This window comes from Periplaneta americana, chromosome 10, assembly GCF_040183065.1.
Source record: "Periplaneta americana isolate PAMFEO1 chromosome 10, P.americana_PAMFEO1_priV1, whole genome shotgun sequence".
NCBI lineage: Eukaryota > Metazoa > Arthropoda > Insecta > Blattodea > Blattidae > Periplaneta > Periplaneta americana.
The window spans coordinates 60,982,277-61,004,986 of record NC_091126.1 but is presented as its reverse complement, the minus strand read 5'-3'; the positions used below and the strand labels follow the sequence as shown (position 1 = coordinate 61,004,986).

The window sequence follows — 22,710 nt, the reverse complement described above, 5'->3', positions numbered from 1 at the left end:
CAAAACGATCAGTGACGTCACAATGCTCCTTTACTCACTGCGTTATCATGGAAGCACATTATCTGAATCTGAATCACAGACTACAGCATGGGCAATGAAGAATAATTTCTGAACACCTCACATTGTATTTCTATACTACATTATTGCGTGTTGTATTCATGTGTCATTTCTATATTAGTTTCTTCCGGAATAATAAGTTACTATTTCATGCGCTGCCAATATATCTCGAACCAGCTCTTTCGTTCTTCATTTCATATCTGTCAATACGCGATTGTTTTAAAGGAGATGGACCAGCAAATACTTCTATTTTTTGAGTAGAAATTGCCCCTGATTTTAGTCTGGGACCCATAAACATTTCATCTTTCATTAACTACTTTTGAGTTGAGACACCTCAAAATCTTTTTCATTAAAATGTGAGGAACATAATACATCTCTACTGTCCAAATTTCACGAGAGGATCCCTGCGAGGGGAGTATGGTTCTTGCGGGATAAGAGGAGAGAGTAAGCCAGTAACTCGGCGTTCTTGAAGGAGCAGGTGGATGGGGTGGTGTCATTGGCCGACTGGGATAAACAAGACTCAGTCAATGGCCGGCCGGTTCCGTGTTGGGGGTAGATTATAAGAGTGGGCGAACAACTCGCATTCCTAGCTCGGATCTTCTCGTGAAATGCGGACAGTAGATGAGGGTGTAAACTGTTTTCTCTTGCACAACTCTATCCAGATTTTAAACCTTTTAGGCGATTTCGATCTATCAGGAAATTTGCGGAAAAATATACCTAGCTTTTTGTTTTTTCCCCTCTTTTCATTTGAATATGTACAACCGTAAGCATTGCAACAACTCATTTTAATTGTAAAACTCTTATTAAATTAACATAGAATACGGCGAGAACGACCATCCTCACAGCGACATATAGCAATCCTGGCTGCATGATACAAGCTTCTATAATTATCATGGCTAAGTGGGAGAGGGTTAGCGTGCGGGAGCATAAATTCTCAACGCGACTTATGAAAATAAAAACAATTATATTCACAATCTTCTATCATCCTGGACTGTAAAACGAAATAAATTGATTTTTGTGTTGTGAACCCCTTTAAGGATTCTTCTTCTTCTTCACTCCATGGTACAGGCAATCAAATGCCTGTTTCGTCTTTGAAGTCCTCCAGCCATCGTTTCCTAGATCTGCCCACCGATCTTCTTCCTTTAGGATGATATTGCATTATTTGTTTAGTAAGTCTGGTATCTGGCATTGTATCGACATGTTCTTTCCAATTTTGTTTAAAATCTTTTAATCTTTCATTTATATTTAAAATTTACAACTCTTCCCTTATGCTTTCATTTGTTAATACGTCTCTCTTCGTACATCCCTTCACATTTCTTAGAAATTTCATTTCTGTCGCCTGTATTTTACTTGTTACTTCTTAGTTAATGTCCAAGTCTCACTTTCGTATGCCAGCGTAGGTACAGCCATGACTTTATAAAACTTTATTTTTTGTTTCTTAACGTATTTTGTTTCTAAATGTTCTATTAATTGTTCCACATACTCTTTGAAAATCACATATTTTCTTGTCCACATCATATTCTTTGTCAAAGCCAACATCACTTCCCAAATAATTAAAATGGCTTACCTGTTCTATGCAGCAGTTATTTATAACTATTTTTGTTCTAATCGGTTCCTTCCCTATGAATGCCATTACCTTCTCCTTTAAGGATTGAATATCTAAATTCAGTTTTATGCTAGGTTATAGTCCTATGTTTGTTTATTTTTAAGTGTAACAATTCTTTTGCCGATGGGTTTGTAATCCACGAGTTTTCGAAGAGCTCTACTGTGTTGCATTCCTAAATTGTGTTGTTTCGTATTGTTTTTTTTTTTTTTTTTCGTTTATTATACTATTCTTTTCATGAGTTTGTAGTTCCAGGGGGAAAAATGAGGTTACCGTTATCATCTCGTCTTGTATATCCAGCAACGTTTTCCAATTTTCCTAGGAAATTCTTGGTCTGCAGCACGTAATACTCCACTAGGTTTGCCTTTCAAATCATTTCCTGTTCGTCGCATCATTATCCCATGATCTCACGGACGTTCAATAGACAATACACTTCAGTTTTCCACATCGGTGACCCAAGTTCAGATTCTGGGCAAATCCTAATGGAATTCGTATGGACAAAAGCTGTATTCAGTCCTTCGACGTGGCTAAAGTGGTAACGTTTGCAACTCCAAATGCAGCAGACTTTTGTTCGATTCCCAGCACGGAAATGAAGCTTCCTATCTCTTCCATAGGAACTGTGTATGTGTTCCCGTTTCTCTGTTTGTCTTGTTTTGTCCTAAACGGTGATTTTCCGCTATGCCAACCACTACCAGTTATGTAGTTAGTTATGAAGTCTAATGTTTTTCCATATTCTGAAAAAAGAACCTCTTGTTCGTTAGTGAATATAATGACTTGCAGAATTTTACTACTACTGCTAATGCTAGTGCTACTACTAATATCTACTAAATAAATTATGATGAGACAAAAGACATGACTATGTTCCAATACTAAAACTAATGTTGGTGGCGAAAAACGTAAATGTTTTGAGGAAAAATGACAGTCACTTTTGCACTAAAAGCTCTCGGAAATCAAATCCTCAGTCCATTTCTTGAGAAACCGTCAGCAAACAGCTCGACGGGTAGGCAAACAGCGGTGAAATAAGTTGTTATTATTATTATTATTATTATTATTATTATTATTATTATTATTATTATTATTGTTAGTTATAGGAACATAAACTTACAAAACATGGGTGTCATACATTTTTAAACGTGTGTTCTTTTTTATAAATGTTAAATGTACCTGTCGGAAATATTCAGTTCTGTGTAATGTTGCTGATAATAATCACGTGTGTACAGTAAATAACATTTTTCAACAATGGTTATAAAGACGTATATCTGCAGTGCCTGGGAAAAGTGACATAAGTCAGTTTCCACATACCTTTTTTGATAATTGATTGACAACTTACACTGGTTTATGTCGACTTAATTTTTTTTTCTGTATGAATTATTGTGATGGGAGAAATACTTATGTCTCTTTTTCCAAGCGAGCAGATGTTCCGTAAGTTGTCAATAAATTATCAAAAAAAAGGTTTGCGGAAACTGACTTATGTCACTTTTTCCAGACACTGCAGATATAATGAAATCACAATATATCCTAATCTAAGTAACAAGTTAAGTTATACATTTTTCATTGCGCTGGAAGCCATTTTTAACTCAGAAAAGTTTGCACGTAATTTTTACTAATAATAGCTAACATTAATAATTTTTTTTTTACAAATAATAGCTGTCATTAACTCAATTGAATCGTGATTTGTCTAGTCAGTTGTTCAATGGATTATAATGGTTGCTGTTTAATTCGCCGATACGCGCGTTAAAATCCCCAAAAATTAGGTACTTTGTGTTTCCTTCATTTTCTGATAACAATTCCATTTCTTGATTTAACTTTAAGAAAATCTCATTGTTATGAATCGTGAATTGAGAAACACCACAAGTCACATTTTTTTTCTGAAATTAAAATTTTCATATTGTCGTAATATTTATATCTAGGCCTTTCAAGTTGTGTAGAAATTCCAATTGTCCAGTTTTCTGTGTACATATCACAGCGACAATAAATTACAGTGAATTGTACGTAGATAGGAAATTGCAAGAACACCATAAATCCAGTGCAAGTGGATTTTTTTTTTTAGAAATTAAAAAAAAAACAATTTTCCATGTATTTGTATTTTTCTAGGATTAAAGTAATTTGATTAATTAAATAAAATATGCTCTTCATATAAGTTTATATTTTTATATGTTTGTGTACTTTTCTCAATTCCTTCGCTTAAAGTTATTTATAACATAAATTGTCCTCTCTCTTTTTCACGTAATTTTTTTTAAGTAATAAAATATTATTGCTACTAGTGAATTGCAGAAATCCCAAGTCTCCAGACATTTCAGATTTTTCCTATAAAATATTAAAAATAAAATTAATATTCACTTATGTCAAAAATTACAACATATTATTATGCTTTAATAAAAAATGATCACTTCAAAATACTGCAAGATTTTGAAGATATTACTCGAACAAAGCGAGTGGAGCCGCGGGCGTAATGTGAACTATCGCGATGCGGTATTACGAACGCAGGAGCAGTAGCGCCATGACTCCGGGCTGCAGGACTCCACTGACCTTGGTCGAGTAATAATCAGTTTTTGTGCTTACTGAAAATTTTACTCAAATGGACATGTGGTTTTTCTGAAATTCACGATTCAATTCCATGACCATCCCAAATTCAGAAACATACCAGATTGAAAATATACAACACTTCGTCTATGACTACATACTTTTATAGTTGTGCGATTTGGGCAATAATAGAACAAGATAAGTCAACAAATAGGGCAGCAGAGGCCAATGTTTAAAGGAAAACTGTAAAAGCACATGGCAAGACTAAGTAACAAATCAATAAATTTTATCGGAACGCAAAGTCATCTCAATTTTGGAGAGAAATAAAAATTACTGATGTACTGTAATTTGACTCTAATGGACTGAAATGTTTAATAATCCTGAAATATCACTCCCGTGGGAGAATAAGTAACGGTCGAATTCTCAAGGGAGTTTTAGACCAGGATGTCAAAACGCCTGTATTAAGTGCTCATACTACAAGCAATATAAATCCAACAAGATTCACTTATCTATAAGATAATAATAATAATACTAATAATAATAATAATAATAATAATAATAATAATAATAATAATTTATTTCAGCTGGCAGAGTTAAGGCCGTAAAATATACATACATATTTATGAACTTACAAAGAATTCATCAATTTGAAACAGAGCTTCCGGGCTAAGATGCCGTGGTCTACTGGTGCTGACGTTACCAGACGTTTCGTCTACTTCTACGGCAGACATCTTCAGTGGTTAGGTATCCTCGATCGAAGTCTTCTGCTCGGGATACCTGTAGCAACTGACACCGGCCGTGAAAGCCTGCATGCTAAGATTAATTCATCAATTTGATTTAGATAAGATCTACATGTATACAAGAGTTATTTACGAATTAAACAACAAGATACTATGAACTATTAATTAAACACTGAAATACAAATTATGTAGCAGAAGTAAGCTAAAATACATAGAATGTTAATATATTTCAAATAATATTAGATAATAGAAAGAGATTATTATGAGACAATTTTGAAAATACAGCGCTATCAGGATGCATGTCTATAGGAAGGAGTAACAATGTAGACAGTGATAAAGTCCGTATGATTGGAGTGAAATGCTAAGAAGGTTATCTGTTAAGCTGTTTTTAAAAGTGTTTATTGTCTTGCAGCCCCTAATACTATGTGACAAGGAATTCCATTGTCGCGAGGTGGATACTGTAAAAGATGATGAATAAGGATATGTTCTATGAAGAGGTATACTTAACGCGCAACAGATAAGTGATCTGGTATTTACGTCGTGGTTAGAGTATAGATAAGAGAAACGAGACGAAAGGTAATTTGGTGTTGAAGTGTGCAGAATTCGAAAGAGTAAAGACAAAGAGTGTAAAGTTCTACGTTCTTTAAGTCGAAGCCACGAAAGACTTGCGAAGGACGGTGATATGTGATCATATCGTCGGATGTTGCACACGTATCTGACGCACATATTCTGAACTCGCTGTAACTTGACTGACAGTTGAGAACTTAGGTCACTTAACAAAACATCACAATAATCGAAGTGTGGCATTACTAGGGTTTGTACTAGGGTACGTTTTAGTTGCTGGGGCAAGAAGTTTCTTAAGCGACTCATACAGTGAATGGAGGAACAGATTTTTTTTATCGTTTCTTTAACTTGAATATTCCAATTTAGATTATTATCGAAAAAAGCCAAGATTTTTTACGACAGATGAATAAGTGATTAGCGTGTTGTTAAGTGTAACAACTGAAAGATTACTGTTATTAAGAGAGTTAACTAAACGCTTATGGCCAATAATTATAGCTTGAGTCTTAAGGCTGGTTCACAATAAACCGGGAACGGAAAGTACAACGAGAACGGAAATATTGTTAAAATAAACTATTTAAATATGAGTATTCACAATTAACTATTGTGAATGCTCATATTTAAATACATTTATTTTAACATTATTTCCGTTCTCGTTCTCGTTGTACTTTCCGTTCCCGGTTTATTGTGAACCAGCCATTACTTGGATTAAGTGCGAGTCCGAAATTGGATAATGTACTATCATGGCTTTTAAGGAAGTGTTGTGCGGTTTGTAGAAAGCACGCAGTGCAGGCATTTTGAAATCCCTGTTCTAGACTGATGCATTATGGATCTAAACAGAACAAGGGGCCTAAATTCCAGATTGAATTATGGAAGAAATGAGGGCGAAGATGCTGGTACGAATGAAATAATAATAATAATAATAATAATAATAATAATAATAATAACTTATTTGATCGGTATTAACCTAGTCGTAAATCAATCAGCCGACAATTTCTCAATAAATAGATCATGGGTTTGATTACGGGAATATTTTGTGCAAAAGTGGCTGCGAGATATTTCCTACAAACATTTACGTTTTTCCGACAATGATATTTTGCTGTTGCTTCATTATTGCCACATTAGTATCTCTTTTGTCTGTAGATAATTTCTTTAGTAAATAATGAAGTCAGGTAATGAGTTGAAATTACTATCAATGTCATTCGTTATGAACCATAGGATGAAACATATGACCAATATCGAAATGTCACTGTGCCATGTCAAAACTCATGATCGACGACAGGAAATACAATTTCTCATGCACGAGATATGCCTATAGAACTGCTCTCTGATCCCATGTGAGTCCCTAATATCGACCTCCATTTGAATTTGAGGACTGGATGTTCTGCATTGCATTAAAAACGGTAATATTTTTTGCTAGTATCTTTCGTTTTAATCTGCTTTAGTTACGTAGCTAGTAAGATATAGAGATATTTCTTTATATACCGAATAGTATCAAAAATACAGTAATGTAGATACAAATTTACACAACAGACATGGGTTCGATTCCCGCTTGGGCTGATTAGCTGGTTGATAACTGTTATTTCACAACTCATTGTACTGAAAGGAAATTCCGACTGTCAATTTATCTGAGTTTAAATAGCGGAAAACATAAAAATGCATTATTCATGTATGAATAGAAGATGCGCAAGCAAAATGTAAATCGTAATTGGGGTTATTAATAGAAAGAAAGATAAAAATTGCCGTTATAATGTACAATAAAATAAATGACATGGTAAACGTACTTACTTACAAATGGCTTTTAAGGAACTCGCAGGCTCATTGCCTCCCTCACATAAGCCCGCCATCGGTCGCTATACTATGCAAGATTAATCCAGTCTCTATCATCATATCCCACCTCCCTCAAATCCATTTTAATATTATCTTCCCATCTACGCCTCGGCCTCCGCAAAGGTCTTTTTCCCGCCGGTTTCCCAACTAACACTACACATGTATTTCTGGATTCGCTCATACGTGCTACATGCCCTACCCATCTCAAACGTCTTGATTTAATGTTCCTAATTATATCAGGTGAAGAATACAATGCGTGCAGTTCTGTTGTGTAACTTTCTCCATTCTCCTGTAACTTCATCCCTCTTAGCCCCAAATATTTTCCTAAGAACCTCATTCTCAAACACCCTTAACCTATTTTCCTCTCTCAAAGTGAGAGTACAAGTGTCACAACCATAAAGAACAACCGGTAATATAACTGTTTTATAAATTCTAACTTTCAGATTTTTTGACAGCAGACTGGATGATAAAAGCTTCTTAACCGAATAATAACAGGCGTTTGTTCTGCGTTTTATTTCCTCCCGAGTGTCATTTATATTTGTTACTGTTGGTCCAAGATATTTGAATTTTTCAACCTCTTCGAAGGATAAATCTCCAATTTTTATGTTTCCATTTCGTGCAATATTCTGGTCACGAGACATAAACGTATACTTTGACTTTTAGGGATTTACTTCCAAACCTATCGCTTTACCTGCTTCAAGTAAAATTTCTGTGTTTTGTCTAATCGTTTATGGATTTTCTCCTAACATATTCACGCCATTCGCATAGACAAGAAGCTGATGTAACCCGTTCAATTCCAAACCATATCTGTTATCTTCAACTCTCCTAATGGCATATTCTAGAGCGAAGTTAAAGAGTGAATGTGATAGTGCATCTCCTTGCTTTAGCCTGCAATGAATTGGAAAGTCATCAGATAGAACTAGCCTATACGGACTCTGCGTAAGTTTCATTGAGGCACATTTTAATTAATCGAACTAGTTTCTTGGGAGTACCAAATTCAATAAGAATATTATATAAAACTTCTCTCTTAACCGAGTCATATGCCTTTTCGAAATCTATGAATAACTGATGTACTATACCCTTATACTCTCATTTTTTCTCCAATATCTGTCGAATACAAAAAATCTGATCAATAGTCGATCTATTAGGCCTAAAACTGCACTGATTATCCCAATAATTTCATCTACGTACGGAGGTAATCTTCTCAAAAGAATATTGGACAACATTTTTTACGACGTCAACAAAAGTGATATTCCTCGAAAGTTACCACAGTCAGTCTTGTCCCCCTTTTTAAAATAGGTAAAATTATGGACTCCTTCCATTGTTCTGGTACAATTTCCTTTTCCCAAATAGCAAATACAAGCTTATAAATTTCGCTAGATAATGCGCATTCACCCTCTTGTATTAATTCTGCTAGAATTTGATCGATACCTGGAGACTTGTACTTTTTCAGATTTTCTATTGCAATTTCGACTTCTGAAAGTGTGGGTTCGGGTATAAATGGCTCAGCAGTTTGTATTTGAATTTCGTTCCGATCATTTCTGTATGGCCTATTGTAGTAAAAAAGTAAACGAAGAAACCTAACGGTTAGCGCGTCTGGCCGCGAAACCAGGTGGCCCGGGTTCGAATCCTAGTCGGGACAAGTTACCTGGTTGAGGTATTTTCCGGGGTTTTCCCTCAACCCAATATGAGCAAATGCTGGATAACTTTCGGTGCTGGACCCCGGACTCATTTCACCAGCATTATCACCTTCATCTCATTCAGACTCTAAATAACCTTAGATTTTGATACAGCGTCGTAAAATAACCTACTGAAAATAAAAAGAATGATGAAATTATGGTATATTTCATCATCAGTATTTATTATTCATCCTATAAATGTGGTAATTTATTAGACTAAAATGAAAGTGCGAGATGGGAGAAAACTTAATAACGTTAGTACACAAGTTAGGCAATTTATATTGTTTACACACTGTGTAAATCGTTGCTCTTGATATAATGCTTCCTGCCAAGGTTGGGTACTTCATCTAGTAGAGATGACGAATGAGAATTGTTAGAGTGGGAAAAAATGTCCCAACGCCATTTGGTCACACGATTCCGCTCTAAATCACCAGGGTTCTCTGCACAGAAAGTCAATCCGGTACCTATTGCGATATCAATGACTCCTTCACAAATAAAAATAACATTTAGATTTGTGAAAAATTGATGGAAATATTTCCGGAAAAACGAGAATGTCACCGAGACAACACAACTCACACGCCTCCACGAAATTCACTTTCAGTACCGGGATTTGAATAGGAGTCATTTGGATGGAAAGTTTATGAAGCAGTCACTCTGAAAACGTTCCCTTCTGAAAAGTGAAATCTTTCAATTATTCCATATTAAAAAAATTAATTACATACCATAACGGATTTTGAAATTAATGAAGAATGTGGTGAAAACAACGTACGAATTATCGGCTGATTTTTCCAAATTATTGGTGAAAGTATTGTTTGTTCGGCTCCGTTCGGATTGTATGTAATGGCTGTGTTAAAGGGGAAAGCTTCTTCCGTCAAGTAAACCAGATGTACGGTTCTGAAAGGAAAGGCACGAGAGAGAAGTGAAATAAAATAAAGGGAACCGAATTTTAAAGTATTGATAAAAGATTATCTTTCCTGCTGAGGCACAAGAAAATTAGTTTCACGAATGTGACACATATTTTACGTTAAAATTTTACGCGCTTTGCAAGGATGTAACATCCTTTAACTTTGTCGTTCTCGTTTCCGTTCATAGCCTAATAAGGCTGGTTCACAATTAACCGGGAACGGAAACGACAACGAGAACGAAAACGGAAATATTGTTAAAATAAATGTATTGAAGTGTGAGCATTCACAATTAACTCTTGTGAACGCTCACATTTAAATACATTTTTTCATTATTTCCGTTCTCGTTGTCGTTTCCGTTCCCGGTTTATTGTGAACCAGCCTATAGATTCATTCTGTTGTCATCGAAAAGCTATTTGGTCATCGCATATTTTGTAACAAGGAGGCCTTGACACAATTTCTTCCTCATCCATTGCTTGTTACTAACCGAGAAATTTAGTGGAATCAATTTTCATATGTGACCAGACTACAACGTGAACTGAATGCTTATATATTCTGTGCCTCAAATTTCGAATTTGGTTAACCTGTATTTATGTTGATTGGCTTGTGCTCATGAGAGAATGTCATTGGTCAAGAATACTGAAATAACATCAGAATGCGTAATATCGACTTTACATATCGATATGCATAGCCTTTTCCGTTCTCGGTTTATTGTGAATCAAAATCTTCACATTCACGTTCTTGGCTTCCCATTCTCGTTCTGGTTCTCGTTTCCGGTTTATTGTGGACCAGCCTACTGCTAAGAAGGCTTTCGTTCAATCTATTGTTAAAAGTATTGCTTTACAATCCCTTATTATTATTATTATTATTATTATTATTATTATTATTATTATTATTATTATTATTATTGTTGTTGTTGTTTTTGTTCTTTTTATTATTATTATTATTATTATTTATTATTTTTATTGTCATTAATATTATTATTGACGTTTTACAATAATTGATTATACTGTTAATAATACTACTGTCAGTCAGGTAAGGCGCTTCATTGCCGATCCGCAGGTGAGCTCAGGCGCTGGTTCTATTCCCGCTTGGACTGATTACCTGGTTGGTTGCTTTTCCGAGGTTTTGATTAACCGTAAGGCGAATGTCGGTTATTCTATGGCGAATCCTCGGCCTCGTGTCGCCAAATACCATTTCGCTATCACCAATGCCATCGACGTTAAATAATCTAGTAGTTGATACAACGTTTTTAAATAACCAAAACAAAATATATTACTACTAGGACCATTACTATTATGGTTAATATTATTACACTCTACTATTAGTTCTACTATTGTTACTACTATCGTTATTAATATTTCTATTACCGTACAATCTAATTTCTTCGGTGAGACAAATATTTCGCTTAAGAAAAACTTCCGGAAAACTTTTCTTTACTCTCGAAACAGCAGGGAATCCTATATATTCACTCATATAAAATAATAATTGTAACATTAGAAGAAATGATTTTGGATTTGGACTTAAATTGAGAATTCATATCTCCAAAATTTCAGAACTACTTACGGATTCCATCATCAGAATAATAATAATAATAATATCTTCTATTATTCACCCAAAATATTATGTATGAACAGTAGTTGAAAACCTAAAGTTTTTCTGATCACAATCAATCTCAAAGTCAAATAACTGAAGTACATATAAAATCATATTCATATGCAATTGTAAATTAATAGCTCATGTTATTATATTCTCTGCAAATTTACATTAATATTACAGTGATGTTTTCTCAAACGAACATGAATTGGACTCTAATGTTACTGGGCTTCAAAACCCGTTAAGTCTCTTCTCCACTGAGCATGCAAATTTAACCATTTCTATTTTATCTATACAAATATTTCCTTCCAATGTTTAACAACAAACATATTCTACCCCTTTCAACGCTACACAAATATATGGAGCGAAGTTATTGCTATGGTTTCATTCCCTGGAATTTACCCAGCAATTACTTCCATTATCCTGTCGAGAGGAACTTGACATCATCGAAGTATGTGTCTTGAGCACTCTGTTGATGGCAGGGTTATTTTAAGTGCCGTAAACTTACGACAGGGGCCTCTTATCTCCATTTCTCTTTCAGAGAAAGCCGCATTTGAACCCGCGAACTTGCAGCTAGGTGCTAGCAATTTGCCTGAGTGATTTAGAATTACTTACTTTCCGTAAATCTATCAGAAGAAGTCTTTGTTGTTCTCAGATAGCAAAGGAATTTATTCAAGAATCATTTAATATTCCTTAAAGGTCCATCGTCTTCAGTCTGGTATGAGCCTTCAGAATTCAGTGAAGAGGAAAAGCTGCAGCTTCTGGGCACTAGAGAACTGCACATTCTATCTCTAGTTGTCTACAACACATTTTCCACTTGTATTAAAGTGCGTATTCATTTACTCCGTTGTCCTCCCTTATTTCTTCTCTCTTCCATTCTGTTTTGTAACTTCAATCTTCGTGCCTTGGATAACCATACTGTCATTTCTCGTTCACTTCTGGAGAAACAGTGTTGGTAACCTTTGAAGAAGGAAGAAAGACAATTTAGTTTCTCTCAATTCTTTCTATTTCGTTCATCCCCCCAATCCTTCTTTCCATTCTTTTGGATTGTTCCTTTTTTTGTCTCGCGCTTTCCCCTCAGTTTCCAATGCTCGAAGGTTGTTTCATATCCCAGTAAAAAGTTAGAGAAGTTCCTTAAACAACCGGGAGGGCGAAATGTGTCTGCTCACCTATCTGTAATCACCCGATGCCGCGGAGGGCGTCGTTTTCCGCTACTTCTCCCACACCGACGCTTAATTCATTGCTAATCTTGCCTGTCCGCCCTTCTGGATTCATATCCCTGCTTTGATAAACCAAACAAACATTTAATAAATTCTTCTCTCGGAGAGTTATTAATGCATCCAGCTGCCTTACAGAAGTTTCCAGAGTGCACCGACTACTAGCTTGTTATTTCATTTTTTTTTCCTCAACGCTGTAAATCTCGTCTGCAATACTGAATTTAATGTTCCTTCTCATAGCAATATTACAGCACGTGACGCCGTAGAAAACAGCAACCGGGTTTATACAGTGTGTTTACGAGGTCTACATTAACAAGGATACAGTATATCGTACATAAAATTGAAACCTCCTTTGAACTTTACTCTAGAGTGAATATGTAAGTAAAATTGATCTATTAGAGTGTAGATGTAAGAAAATCATAGTAGACGAACTATAGTTCTGAAATTTAGGAAACTTATTCCGTTTTACTGGTACTGTTCCCGATGCCAGAGATAATTTTTCTCCGTTCTATCGATTCTTCATCATATGGAAACGCAGAATTACTGCACTGAAACTCCTTATGTACAGCTCGATTCAACGTTTTTGGCCCCTGTCCTTGGTTGTTTGGCTAGTGAGCGAGCTATGTGTTGCGTCGTAAGAAAGAAATTTAATCACAAGTGTGCGTAGGAGTGGAAGAGGGAAGAGGAAGAATGAAAATAATATCTATGTTCGTAGTTGAGGGACACTCATGTCAAGAAAATATAAGTCATCATGACATTGTTTAGTCAACAGACGTAGTGATTCGTAACGAGACGTGTGGAAGATTATTATTTTAAGACGGAGTGTACCGCGACATGATAAGAAGAAATTGTTAGGTGTCACGAGTGTGCGGCCAGACCTGTGAAACCCAGCCCGCCAGTAGTGATGAATAACTCGCTCTTAGTCTATCTACTAACTTTTTCTAGGGGCCAAAATCCCTGAATCGAACTGTACTTCGGTACATCATAGTAATATGACAGAGCATAAGTAATGACTTTGTGATTCAAGACGGCGCCAATATCTGTCGGACCCCGGCCACTTAGTCACTCGTAATGAATTCACCTCTGTACTTGTGGTTAGACATTGTGTCTACTATCACACATACTGTGACCCGGTACACGAGGGTAGGTCAACAGAGGGAAACACAGTAGGTAGAACCCTAGATCATATATACCCAGAGTCCACACCTGTGGAGTAACGGTCAGCGCGTCTGGCCGCGAAACCAGGTGGCCCGGGTTCGAATCCAGGTCGGGGCAAGTTACCTGGTTGAGGTTTTTCCGGGGTTTTCCCTCAACCCAATACGAGAAAATGCTGGGTAATTTCGGTGCTGGACTCCGGACTCATTTCACCGGCATTATCACCTTCATATCATTCAGACGCTAAATAACCTAAATGTTGATACAGCGTCGTAAAATAACCCAATAAAATAAAATATATACCCAGATAGCTCGGCCTTATAGGTTTTGACGGTAACAACTTTTGTCAGGTTTATTTTCTGGGTGAAATAATAAATGAATTTACAGACCAGAGGGGTAATTTATTTTGATTTTCTGTGCTACATAACCAAGAGTCTTAAAGACTTCTATGTTTTTCCTCAAGGAAAAGATGAAAGTATCGTACACATGTACGATCAATTAAAACTGCTTGTCTCTCAACTGCCTCTATTTTTATGCAGTTAAATCAAAGGGAATTTTATAATTTTCTTATTTAAATTGCTTTATCTGTAACCCGATAGTTAATTGACATTATTATATTAAATATTAATATTATTAAAGAATTAGAAATCAACTCAAAAATGATACATTCATCAAATGCAAATGTACTCATATGATATATATCCACGTCTTTGGAGTTTTATTATACTTTTTTTTCTTTCTTTCGATCTATGTTTGTGAGCACTCTTTTCTCAGTTGGCCATCAAAAAAATACAAATAAGGATCACGTATTTCAGACGACAATTACTCCATTAGCTCACAATTACAATATCAGACGTAACTCCAAAGTTTTGAAAAGCTTGTCATTTTAAGTGGTAAAAAGAATAAATATGACATCACATTTTAACCGTTATGGAATTTTACATATTTATTTCATTTTTACAAGATTTTTGCAGTAGTACTTTAAGTTAGGGACACAGTTGTGTTTCAGCTATATTTAAAATAATCTATATTTATTTTGGATATTTATTTTCTTCCATTATCGTTATTCATAAAAATGACATTCCAGAATATTGTGTATGTTTTTACTTTATGTGATCCACCACTGCGTATGACGTTAACAGGTGATGCGTGTTGCCGCAATCACGGTAGTACGGCGCATCTCTTCAAATGTCCATATCTGACATAGAGCTTCGAAATCTGTAAAAAAAAATATTCAAACCTTTTTTTGATCCTGTCATGCAGAGTTACTGATTACATGAGGAACATAAATAAATACAGAGAGGTCCAAAAAATTGTGTTCACTCTTTGATAATCAATATTTTGGGAACAGAATGGTATGTAGTTACAATTCTTGCGCGGTAGTGCAGTGTAATGTTTTCTAAACAAATGGCGAACGTCACATGAGTCACGCGCGCTGCTAGGAAACGGCAGGAAAAATAGCTGAAAGGTTGACGTTTGAGCAACGCAAGGCTGTATCGAAGTGGTACTAGAAGTATGAAAACATTAAAGAGGCACAACGACAATGGCAAAATGAGTTCAGAACTCAACCACCAACACGTCGAACAATTTCCCGCATTCGGGATAAATTTAAAGCTGACAGATTGGTTACTTCTTCTTTCAAAGTACCATAACTGGTCAATTGTGTCTCGATATGCTTCAGACACCGATTTCCCCTGCCATTCGAGAGGAGAGATGAGAGTTTTTACCTACAACAAAATAGCCCTCCACCTCACTACCATCGATATGTCAGGGCGTTGACACTACCTGGACGATGGATCGGTCGAAGAGGTGCTATTGAGTACCCACCACGGTCTCCAGACTTAGCACCTCTACTAACACCTCTACTTCTACCTATGGGGAACCATGAAAAATGAAGGTTATCGACAAAAGCCAGCTACACTGAACGCGCTACGAGAATCCGTCGAAGCATCGTGCACAGCCATCACACCGGACACACTGACAGCCGTAGTTCGCTCAGCAGTTCGGCGGCATCCACGCTGTTTAGACGTTGATGGTAGTCACTTTGAATAATTTTAGCTCTCCTTTATGTATTTTGGTGTGCTGAAGCCAGAAATGACATCAAAAATGGCACATCACATACCAATTTTACACACAAATATATGTATTTTATGATTTATATTATTAATATACTTGTAATTTTTCTGTATTCATAATCCAGTGCTCCAATTGAAATAACTTTGAATTGTATTCTCATAGTTATGAAACAAAAAGTATTAATTCTTTAGGATTGTTTGAACCAAAATGCAACACTGCTACAGTATTAATCATAGTAGTAATTTAGGCCCAATAATATACAACAAATTTATATTTAAATATCATAATTTGTCAATTCTAGTGGTTCTAGTATTCAATTTAAAAAAATGTTACGTATGGATTTTATGAATAATGAAAAATTTAAATTTTTAATTTATAATTCTTATTGTGTAGTAGACATAAAACGAATTGTATTATATATTTCTTAATTTAAATTCAGGAATCCGCTCCTGAGCGCGAGTTCTACTCTTTCAGGGGTGAGCTAAAATTTTATGTTTATATTATACTTTATGTTACAATTATTAGCAAATAAATAAATAAAATAATGTAAAACTGTGTACTAATCATTGATGAGCATCAGAAAATGTTGTAGAAGGCCGTGTGATGTGGAAAGTGAAAGTCCTAAAGAGTTTACCACTTTGAACTCAACGATTTAATAGGAGATTTAGGATTACCCGTGGAAAAAGCTGAGCTCTTACGGTCCACATTAAAATAAATGAATATGCTGACACCAAAAACATTTCTTCATTGGTATAGGAATAGAGCAGAGGAATTTACTCCCCACTTTACACAAGAGGTTGCCTTAATATACTGCAATGATATTCTTGGCTTGATACAAAATATTTTTGTTCAGTACGAAGTGGATGAATGGAGACTTTTATCGATCCCTCAAAAAAAAGTCTGAAGGCAGTGATCAGTGTTTTTTCACAATGGCAAAAACTATGCTTCGTTACCTTTTGGTCACTCGGAACAGCTTAAAGAAACTTATGAGAATCTTGAACTGGTTCGTAGAAATGAGGTTCTCGGGCGTAAAACATGGTAAGTAACATTTTGGTAAAAAATGAGATATTCGGCGTATAATATAGTATCCTACATTCTGCGTTTAATGCAGTAGCTAGTTATCCAGCATCTCAACAGACGGCAGGACCATACAGATTTTACTTTCCTGGTAACTATACAAACTGTTGCGTGTATAAATGTTTACCTACCTAATAACTTCAAAACAATAAAACGTCACTTATCATATTTTACTCCCGAACCCCTCAAATATAAAATATAAAGTTCATAACTGGATGATCCCCAGATGAGATCTGAGACAGTTGTACATGCTTCTTGGTTAGCAGGTTGGGTATACTAACTTTTTATATTTCCTCTGTGAATGGGAAAGCAGACGAAGAAGCGATTATTGGGAACAAAAACATTGGCCACAAAAGAACATCTCTTGAAGCTCAAATAAGAAGAAAAGCAACAAGCACAACTTCACCATGAAGGGGAAAAAGCAGTATAAAGCATTTGGATATGTGTGAGTTATACGATGAAAGAGTAATGGAACGGAGAAAAATTCTCTCCGGCGCCGGGACTTGAACCCGGGTTTTCAGCTCCACGTGCTGATGCTTTATCCACTAAGCCACACCGGATACAACCCCGGCGTCGGACAGAATTGTCTCTGATTGAGTTCCAACTCTTGGGTTCCCTCTAGTGGCCGCCCTCTGCACTACGTCATAGATGTCTATGAACATAGGACCGAAGTCCACACATGTGCTGAGGTGCACTCGTTATGAGTGACTAGCTGGCCGGGATCCGACGGAATAAGCGCCGTCAGAGACAATTCTGTCCGACGCCGGGGTTGTATCCGGTGTGGCTTAGTGGATAAAGCATGAGGACGTAGAGCTGAAAACCAGGGTTCAAGTCCCGGCGCCGGAGAGAATTTTTCTCCGTTCCATTACTCTTTCATCGTATGATGACGCAGAATATCTGCATGGAAATATCATATGTACTTCGGTACATTGAAATAATATATGTGTGAGTTGTTAATAATGACAACCTACTGTAATAATTTTTGTAAAATATACATTTAATATTTTCACAAGACATGTTTCACATCATCACTTTCCATATTAAATTCAATAACGTTACATTCATATTGCTAAAAGTACCAATGCATGTTGCAGAAAAATGGTACGTAATAGAGAAAACATCAGCTCAGTTTTAGATTAAGCACCACAAGAAATTATACATGTAGCATAAATTTTCAGGAAACGTTTATGTCACTTAATTTTGCAGGCCTGTGTTATTAAAGAGTGAGTACTTTTTGGACCCCTCTGTACTTCATGTTATATATAAATTTATCCCATCATATTGGCATAAAACAAATATTCGCTAGGCTTATTACTAACTGTCAGATCTAGCAGGAATTTTCACTCCCTTCCATATGGACAGGGTGAGCTCAGTTGAATCAGTGGTTTTGAAAAGGCATCAGTCACAGTTTTTCAGAAAATAGCATATTACTGTTTTTGCATTCTATAAGCCTAGATCTACCATTTTATATGTAAGACACCAGTCCAATGTTCACGATAGTTTCAGTATGTGGTCGAATATTGCGTTTGTTTTGAAATAAGCATCAGAAAATTGAGGACATCGTTCAACTGAAAAAGTAGATATCAGATGAGGACGTACCTTTCTAAGACGAGATGTCCGATTGGTCAATCAAGGATGGTGAATAGTCTACAATGAATGAACCTTTTTAAAATATAATTGAGTAACTTTTCATTTTTATATTGTATTTTGAAGTAATTTCACTTCAAACACTTATATGATGCTACATGTTCTGTTCATTTAGTGTTCAATATTGTCTTATGAAAAAATAAACTAAGTATTCATGTTTTTATTTTGAAAGTTCTGGAAAGGGCGTCAGTCCACTCATTTCAAACTTTTTTACAGGCTTATCGTAAGACTCAAAAAGCTAAAGCTTTAGAATAAGAACACAAGAAATACATCACACTAACATATGAAAACAAAAGCACACATAAGATCGCATCTTCATTCAGAAAACAGAAATACAACATAACATACAGAACAGAAAACACACTACAAAGACATCTCAACACACAAAAAACACAAACAAATAAATACGACCACACAGGTGTATACAAACTCAAATGTAATAGTTGCGACAAGTTCTACATAGGACAGACAGGCAGATCATTCCAAACACGCTACAAAGAACACATTAAAGCTATAACCAGAGGACACAATACATCTACATACGCCGATCACATAACCAATACTAACCATGCATACAATAACATAAATACGGACATGGAAATCCTACACACACAACCCAAGAACCAAAAACTCAACACACTGGAACAATATAAAATATACACACACACTAAAACACACTCCGATCAAATCCTCAACACACAGATCAATTTCAGTACACACACACTATTCGACTCCACAATTCAACACCTTCCAACGATAAAGCACACCCTCCTAACAGGCAGAGAAGTTCGAGATGACGCCGCGATCTAGTAGGCTCTGATGACGGTGCATGAAGCACTGAAACAGCTGTAAGCCGGATAGATATTTCATATTTAACACGAGTAAGTCCACTAGTTCATCAATTAACTTTAGAATAAAATGCAGATTTATAATACGCAATATCCGAAAAATTATCTTTACACTAAAGTTAAAACCTCGTTAGTATGACATTTTTTTAGTTTACCAAAACTTTGGCCTTGCGGACTTAAGCCCTTTTCAAAACCAGTGGTTCAGTTGTCTTCTATTTTCCACGTGTTATCTTATTGTTACCTCAGGTTTTTATATTAGCCAACGCACAGAGCACGAGACGCGTGAGGGAAATGCTTGCGAACGCTACAGTGCCAGTGTCGCTTAGCGTTAAAATTACAAAACAGCCGTACTGTAGTTCCAGAACTTTGGAGGTATTACGTCCAGTCACAAGGTACAAAATCCAAAATTTTCTCCAAAATCATGTAGTATTGTTTACTATTTTGTAGACGAAAATAATATGCATATTAGATCTCTTCTACATGTTCATACGTGTTTTATTTGTGTACTCCCTGTTTCACTAGACGTGCATGAGGTATGTATGTATGTACAGGGACATCATTTTATTTTTACTTCAATTTTTATTGTACCTGCGTTTTTAAATGTACTTGACTCTCACCCCTTTCACTAATGTCCTTGCTAACGTCAGTCAAACAAACTTACGGCCGCTGTTGCTAGCAGTGAAATAAACAGTACAGAGTACAGTGTGTTTCAGAAATATGTTGCATTTCCTATACAAGAAAGAGCTTATATTATTGAAGTTTATTTTCACACAGGTATCGTGTGTAGCATAACTGAATTTATTTGTGTGGACTGAACACAAGTGAAGATTAGAGTTACCGAAAGTACGGTACTCCATAATATAGTACGGTACTTAACATCATTATTTAAACAAGAGTTTTGTTTTACTGTTTGTAGGTATGAAGGACGATGATGGAAACGGGAATTAGAATATAACCGAATGTGAACAACAGTTATTTTCACAATTTCCTGATTATACCATTACGGAATATTTTCGTAGAAATGTCATTAATCTGATAGATAAATTTAGAGCAACAGAGTGTACAGAAAGGAATAAAAGTGTAATATGCCCAACAAAGGTGACAGAAGATGTTGTAGAAGATGCTAGAGAAAGGATGCAGCGAGGTCCTAATAAGTCGGTCAAGAAGTTAGCTGTAGAAATTGCGGTTTCTTACGGAAGTGCTCACAAAATTCTCAGGAATAAATTAGGATAGTAATATGCTGAATAAAGTAGACATTACATAATGAATATAACCGCCTGAAGAGTTGAGTTTGTGAAAAAAAAATTGTTACTACACTACTGTTTTTGATAAAATACTGTAAAGTAATGATCAAACTGAAAATCGTAATACTGTATTTCCCTGGAACATAAATGGATACACTACTTTTCTCTCCTCCTATAGCTACTAAAATGATTTGTTTACATATTGCACTAGTAACACCAAACTCCTGTAATGGAAGGGGGGTAACAGAGTTTCCGAGTATAGCCAGGTTAACGTTAAATATGTTGGTAAAAATAAAATGATGTCCCTGTATTTATGTATGTATGTATGTATTCACACTGCAAATGGGTATATACCCGGTGGCAGTGGTAGCTAATTATACTCAATAATTACAATTAATAATAAACACAATTAATAAAAAATACAATCAATAATAAATCAATAATAATACTAATAATAATAATAATAATAACAGGGAGCATTCTAAATTAAATGAAGCACGATCACTTAAAATAACATTTAAAGTAAATCTAATTTATATCTTAACCCTAAGTTCGAACTAAACCCACGAGTATGATATGTTCATACCTGCACAAGTACCTTTCAGCACTACACACATTTCGCCGACAACTCACTCACTGAACTGGAATTGCGACACATTTCACTGATTCTATCTTGATTACACTAACACTTCAAAAACATTTCACTGTTCAAATACTTTGCACTGCCGCTATGAACTAGAAAGCTTCACTGACAGAAACAGACTTCACTTACACAACACACAACACACTTCACTGACACAACACTTCAATAACAAAACATCAATTACACCCTTTAAATAATGTGTATAATATACTACCGTCTATTAGTAAAGTCCTTAAGCCTATTTTTAAATACATTTTTGGTTATTGGTAAAGCCTTTAGTAAGTCTGCAGGTAAAGCATTCCAGTCCCTGATAGTGCAGTACGATTATTTATTCCTGACAGTCGCCGGAGATGTGCGCGTGGGACAGGCGAGTCCATTTAGTTACGCCAAGGGGTGTTTGGTTTATTCACTCGCTTGCCTTTACCGACTGCTCGCCCTTATCTCTACTCCGGAACTCTCCCCACTCCTCTGATTACTTCCCCTCTTTCAAGTCGCTGAGCTGTCAGGACTAACTAATCGGTATGTACAATTGAGAAAAGAAAACTTTCCAGTGTCCTTCCTCTGTCTTCTTTCCCTCAATTTGTATGAGTGGTCGGTCCTTGAAGAGTAATTTGGCGGCTGCAACCTATTTTTTTATTATGATCAGTTTATTATTTCTCCTACTTTTTCTAATTATTTATGAATTGGGAATATTATTTTATGTGTGGGAAATAATTTAACGGTAGAAAAGAATAACTTTGACAAATGTACAGTTTTTAATTGACAATGAATTATAAATGTAGAGAGGGTGAAGTTTGATGTAAGATGAAAACGGGCTGCGTTTTTTTGTATTATTATCCTGAAATAACACGTCTACATTATGTTACTGTTGCACAAACAACTGTAATTGCTCGCGCATCCCATGTCCACGGGCTTTTGTAATTCTCTCTTGCTTTGTGAACCATCAACTGAAAACAATGAAATGAAAAATTAAATATTCCGACTGTACTCTCTGACGGTAATAATCAATTTTTTTCGCTCCCGGGGCCTGAAAACATGTGCAGCCGATTTTACAGAGCACTATTTAGGGAAAACAAACGAGGCTGCTAGCTGACAATTTCCACCAATTAAAGTCCATCCTTGTCTTTAAATGGTCCTGACGTAAAATATCGCGCACGTAAAACTTAACCCGATTCTGTTTTATGCTGATATTTCATTACTGTAATTGCGTATTCCTTGCAATGAGCGATAGTGTTTCTAGTACAAATTCAGCGAATCGAAGTTCAGCTTCCAGAAGGAGAGTGGAAATTTATGTACCTTCGTTTCGGACCAG

The 22,710-nt window shown here is 35.8% G+C and overlaps 1 protein-coding gene and 1 non-coding gene across 2 annotated transcripts in view; one reads left to right on the top strand and one right to left on the bottom strand.

The window, feature by feature from the left end:
- Positions 1 to 22,710, top strand: part of LOC138707726 (uncharacterized) — a 576,458-nt gene that overhangs the window by 286,936 nt on the left and 266,812 nt on the right. The window lies entirely within an intron of this gene.
- On the bottom strand, positions 17,505 to 17,576 carry TRNAH-GUG (transfer RNA histidin (anticodon GUG)). The gene has a single exon. It is a non-coding gene; the product is annotated as a tRNA-His (tRNA).